The sequence below is a fragment of the Haemaphysalis longicornis genome, unplaced genomic scaffold, assembly GCF_048455015.1.
Source record: "Haemaphysalis longicornis isolate Haplotype H1 unplaced genomic scaffold, Haemaphysalis longicornis Haplotype H1 scaffold_16, whole genome shotgun sequence".
Classification (NCBI taxonomy): Eukaryota; Metazoa; Arthropoda; class Arachnida; order Ixodida; family Ixodidae; genus Haemaphysalis; species Haemaphysalis longicornis.
The window spans coordinates 3896739-3902583 of record NW_027526266.1 but is presented as its reverse complement, the minus strand read 5'-3'; the positions used below and the strand labels follow the sequence as shown (position 1 = coordinate 3902583).

Genomic DNA, 5845 nt, shown 5'->3' with positions numbered 1-5845 from the left:
TAATGCCAACCCAATCAACAACAAGTGGGTCCATAGCCGGGAAGTGCACATTATCAGCTTTGGGTATCAGTTATCAGCACATTATCAGCGGGCTTGGCAGCACCATGTTCGGCCGGTTGCACATGCATTTCTGCTTTTTCGGCCAGATCGCCCTGCTGCGGGTGGATTCCGTCGTCGGCCCAGAGGAACTTTTTCCACCGCAAGGAAGCATCGTCGCGCCGGCGCCAGACAGCCCCGAAAACGGAGCACCGTCATGGAAAGCAGCGCCTCAAGTGCTGCTCCCCTTTCATGTTGGCAACAGTGTGACATAAGTGGACACTCTTCAGCTTCAGCATAAAACCCGAAGCCATCTTCAGCAGCCTTATGTGGGCTTGGCAGCACCGTGTTCAGCCGGTTGCTCATGCATTTCTGCTTTTTCATCCAGGTGGGGGACAAACAATGTCTACTTTATGAGAGACGATTCGCTCACTTTAGTAGTGCTGCTAAGCCCACAGAGCCTGCTTTCTTTATTGTGTGATTGTTTGTTTGTCATTAGGCTACTGCTGTTGACATCAGGTGACGTGGAGTTAAACCCTGGACCGCGCTCAGACTGAGATTCTAGTTCCAAAGCCACCTTAAACAGCCAGCTTCTCAAGAAAATTCTAAAGGAACAAACGAAGACCAATAAAACACTCACTGCTCTTTCCGAAAACTTGAAACAAGTAGAAACAACGGTAGGCAACGTACAGGAAAGATTAACCACCATAGAAAAAGAGTTAGCTCACCTACAACGATGCGAGGATAAACTCGCCGATCATGAGGTAACAACTGTAGAAACAAATAAACTGGTGCGAGAGTTATCGGTTAAGGTTGAAGACTTCGAAAACGGGAGCCGCGGGATAACATATTAATCTATGGCTTGGAAGAGGGTGATAACGAACAAAATGCAGATTTATAACAGCGGGTCCTTAAGGGCATTTTTAAAAATATACTCAAGGTCAATGTTACATCTGTAGAACGTATGCACCGAATCGGCCGGAAAAAACAAAATCCAGAGCGGCCTGTAATTCTTAAGCTGTACAATTTCTCTGAAAAAATGTTAGTCCTTCGTATTTGCGGCAAACTGAAGGGTACAACAATATCGACATCTGAAGACGGTTCCGCACGAGTTCGGGACTTGCGCAAAGGACTATGGCAATCAGCAAAGGAGGATCGGGACAATGGTGGCAAGGTTACTGTTGTATTCGATAAACGGAAGATAGATGATGACTTGTACGTATGGGATGAACAATAAAATGCAAGACTTTCCTTGAGAAGGGCACGTCACGATAGTCCCGCGAAAAACAACGCGACACGCTAAAGCCTCTACACCGTTTTCCTTGTTATGTTTGAATGCCCGTAGTATTGTAACAAAACTGATAAACCAGAAGAATTGTTATTTTCGTACACTCCTGATATTGTCGGGAAAACTGAAACGTTGCTACACCCAGACATACTTGATTTTGAAATTGTTCCTACGTCACATTGCCTACTTCGGTCAGATCGTGACGGTCGCGGCGACGTGGTTGCCATTGCAATAAAACGCGGCTTGCAATATCTTAGAGAAAAGGGTATCGCGAATCATGAAAGCGTTTGGTGCACAATATTTGCTCGCGATGCTCCAGTACTGATCGGTGGAATTTACAGAAAGCCAAATGCGTCTGATGATTACCTTTTACAAGTGCATGACTATCTGGTTGATAAGGTTACCCCGCGTTCCAAATTAATACTTACCGGAGATTTCAATCTCGCTATTGACTGCCCTAACTTTACAAGTGCTAGAAATACCCCCAACAGCGAGCTATTATACAATTTAATGTTCACTTTTTTACTGTCCCAGTTGGTCCAGGAACCAGCCCCTATTCAAGGAAATACTTGCTCCATACTAGACCTAGCTTTTCTTTCTGATAACCTATCCGGAAAAGTTTCTGTAGAAGATGGAATATCTGACCACAAAATGTTAATCCTAACGTTTAACCTTGAATGCTTAAATCCCAAACCCGGTGGCACAAATTCACGAATAGCTGTGAAAGACTACACCAGAGCTAATGATGTTTGTGTTATTGATTACCTCGACACAGCACTAGAGACGTTTTCTCTGGAGGAATGTGAGGGTGTTAATGGTATGTGGATTCAATTGAAAACAATAATTACGTACTGTGAACAAAACTTTGTCCTAACAAAACTAAAACGCACACGAAGAAAAACATCATGCATCAATCGGCGTGTTATTCACCTTAAAAGAAGCGTACAGAGAATGCGCAAGAACAAGAGGAACCCAGTCATTTTAAGTAAACTTGCATCTCAGCTTAAGGCAGAAATTAAAGTGCAAGGCTAGCTTTTTTTTCACATACGTTATCTCATTTCATGTTTCATCACCCACAAAAACTTTTGGCGTTACTTGGCACGGCCTAAAAACCCAACAACCGAAGTAGAAAGTGAGGGTACTGTTGTAAATGACGCGCAGGCTGTTTTCAATGCTTTCAATAGATATTTTCAGTCCATATTTACGCGCGCAGGCACACCAAGCAGCCCTGTTGCTCCGGTGCATCCCTTTTCAATGCCCGATGTCCTTATCACTACGGGAGGCATTCATAACCTGCTGTTACCGATCGATGTTAAGAAATCTGGGGATCCTGATGACATTTCAAATGTTTTCCTTCGGCCCTACGCAGAGCAGCTATGCCCTTTTCTTGAAGCAATTTTTAAAGCATCCCTACTAACATGTTCTTTACCTGCAGACTGGTTGTGTGCAAAAGTAATTATAATTCATTAAGGTGGGAGCAAGCTGTCCATAGAAACCTTCAGGCATATCTCACTAACTGGTTGCTGCTGTAAGTTATTGGAACATGTAATCAACAAGGCAATAATCACATATTTAGAATACAACAACTTATTGTACCCAAACCAACATGGATTCCGTAAAAACCTGCCTACTGTTACTCAACTCTTGGAAATCACGCATCATTTCATAACTACTATTAAGTCACAACTGCAAACCGACGCCATATTTATACACTTCACGAAAGCTTTTGATAATGTGCGCCACAGTATATTGATTCACAAACTTCAATCTATTGGTAATAACAGTAACATAACAGCATGGATAAAAATGTATCTATCAAATCGTAGGCAGTATGTAGCCGTAAACAACACAGCCTCTGATTGCAAGTTTTTTCTGGAGTACCGCAAGGTTCCGTTTTAGGACCCATCTTGTTCCTAATATATGTCAGTGATATCTATATGTGCCTTGAGCCTAACATTAAAATGAGACTATTCGCTGATGACTGCGTGATCTACACCGCTATCCGCACTACTGATGACCAGCTTAGACTTAACACCATACTAGCTAATATTTCATGTTGGTGCCTTCAATGGGGAATGGAAATTAACGTGTCGAAAACAGCTTACCTTAGCATAACTCGCAGAAAAACAATCCAGCATTTTAATTACAATTTGGTTGGCACAAACATTGCAAGAAACGACACTGTTAAATACCTGGGTGTAACCTTTACAAGTAAACTGAAGTGGCATGCACATGTAAACAGCACATACACAAAAGCATATCGCCAGCTAGGGTTCCTAAATCGAAAACTTGCATTGGCGCCTTCTAATGTAAAACTGACAGCATATAAATCTCTAATAAGGCCGATCCTCGAGTACGCCTGCATTGTTTGGAACCCCCATCAAAAGTACCTTTCCAACAAATTACAAAACGTCCAACACAAGGCCCTTCGCTTTATCTTTTCAAAGTGTTCTAAGGCATGACAGTGTCACTGAGCTGCGCAGGCGGGCGTGCTTACCGACCCTTGCAGCCCGTGGTCGTGTCTGTTCCTTAAAGTTTCTTTTTCTTTTATATCACAATGGTTTAAACAAAGAAAAGGACAACTATATAAAGCCGCCTAACCATCACTCCCTTTGTACCAACCATAATAAGTGCGTCAGACCATTAATGTCACGCTGTGACACTTTTAAATATTCATTCTTTCCGTCAGCAGTGGAAGAGTGGAACAAACTACCAAGTGAATGCGTTAACATTTCCTCTGCAGATTCATTTGTTCCAAATGTAGGCAGGTTGTTTTATGAAGAGTAAAAGTTGCCCTTTGTTGTTTGTGAGCGCTTCCGAACACACTGATCACTGTAACACCTGCTGATGCCACGATGATGTTTTGTGACCTGGCCATGATTTTGTGCAAGAGCTTCCATCGTTCAGTTTTAGTTTCACCAGCATCCTTGTGATTCTGTTTCTTTCGTCATGTGCGATATTGCTTGGTTTCTACTCGAGTGTGTATATTTGCACGCCCACCCTGTATGAGCCTGAGATAGGCTTACAGTATTAAATAAATAAAAAATAAAAATAAATAAAATAAATAAAAATAAACACAATTACAAAAAGAAAGAACAAATGCATTTTGTAAAGGAACGCAACACTCATCCGGTGGTATCATACTACCGTCATGATCACACAACTGGATCATGTCCTTTTTGGAACCATTCATGGTTGACCAAAATTTACGAGGGTTAGTATGCAGCAAAGAGGGTAACGTTTTAGTAAAAAAGTCACGTTTTGCTGTAAGAAGCGCGTGTTTATATTCAAGGTTTACATTTCGATTGGCTGACCACCTTTCGCTACTATCAGACGATACAGCGCTGCGGTACAAACGTTTCTTTTTGTTGCGCAACCGGTTAAGAGAGGAGGTGAACCACGGAGAGCAAAAAGATGATCGGATTGTGCACAGGGGAATAAATTTAATAATGAAGGATTCAACAGCATTCTGAAATACTCGCCAGTTTTCTTCTACAGTGCGCAAAGAAAAGCTACGCAGTTAGGATTCGGTAAAACTTTCCATTTCCGCATTGATTACGGCCACGTCTGCACATTTGTAATCTCCTATGGTTTTAGCGGAAGCTGGTTGTTTTGAAGCAGAGACATTGTAAGTAAAATGAAGAATGCTGTGATCGCTTAACCCAGGAAGATAATGAAGAGAAAAAAATTTATCAGGGGTGGTGGTAAGTATTAGGTCCAGCAAACTCGAGGAAGTAAGACTGACACGTGTAGTTTCCTTCACTACTTGAGTGAAGTGAAAATCATTACAAAGAATAAAAAACATATTTCCTTCACGTGTGCAAGAGGTAGTATGGTTACCACTACCGAAACAAGAGATATCAAAAAAATTAAAATCCCCTAAGAAAAAAATAGGGGCTGCAGGGTAGCGAATAACTATATTGTTTAAAGCATCATACAATGTATCACAAAATTCAGAAGACGAGGTCGATTGACGGTAACATGCACACAAAATAGCGTCATTATGACTGAAATGTACGCGCGCGCAAACAAATTCTAAAGAGGACCTTATGGGAACAAGGTGCGAGTGTAAATCAACAGAAACAGCAATCAGAACACCTCCTCCACTTCTGGTATTACAGTCAGACCTGTACGCTTATATACGCCGCAAGTGTGGAACACTTCACTATCACGAATCTTGCTCGACAACTACGTTTCCGTGAGCACATCAATTTTAGCATCACAGTCGTCGATTATTGAAGACAGTTCATCACGTTTGTTTGTTACGCTGCGTATGTTGGTAGGAAAAAAGAAACCTTTCATTCTACTGGACTGTGGTTGCCACTGCCGGATTGCAATGACGTACTTGCGCTAGAGTTGGATTGATTAGCATGGGTATTGATCGGTGACACAGATTCGGTTCCAGGGTTGATTTCGCCGACACTGTTAGTTTGAGTACAATAAACAAAACATTTCTTACCGATTAGTAACTTGTTATAACGGAAGGAGTACTGTTGCCCACTGGCTTTCCCAAAGTCGAGA

General features: G+C 42.0%; 1 pseudogene; it reads left to right on the top strand.

Moving 5' to 3' along the window:
• The first annotated feature begins 400 nt into the window (after positions 1-400).
• On the top strand, positions 401-1339 carry LOC144166197 (uncharacterized; annotated as a pseudogene).
• Positions 1340-5845: the final 4506 nt, after the last annotated feature.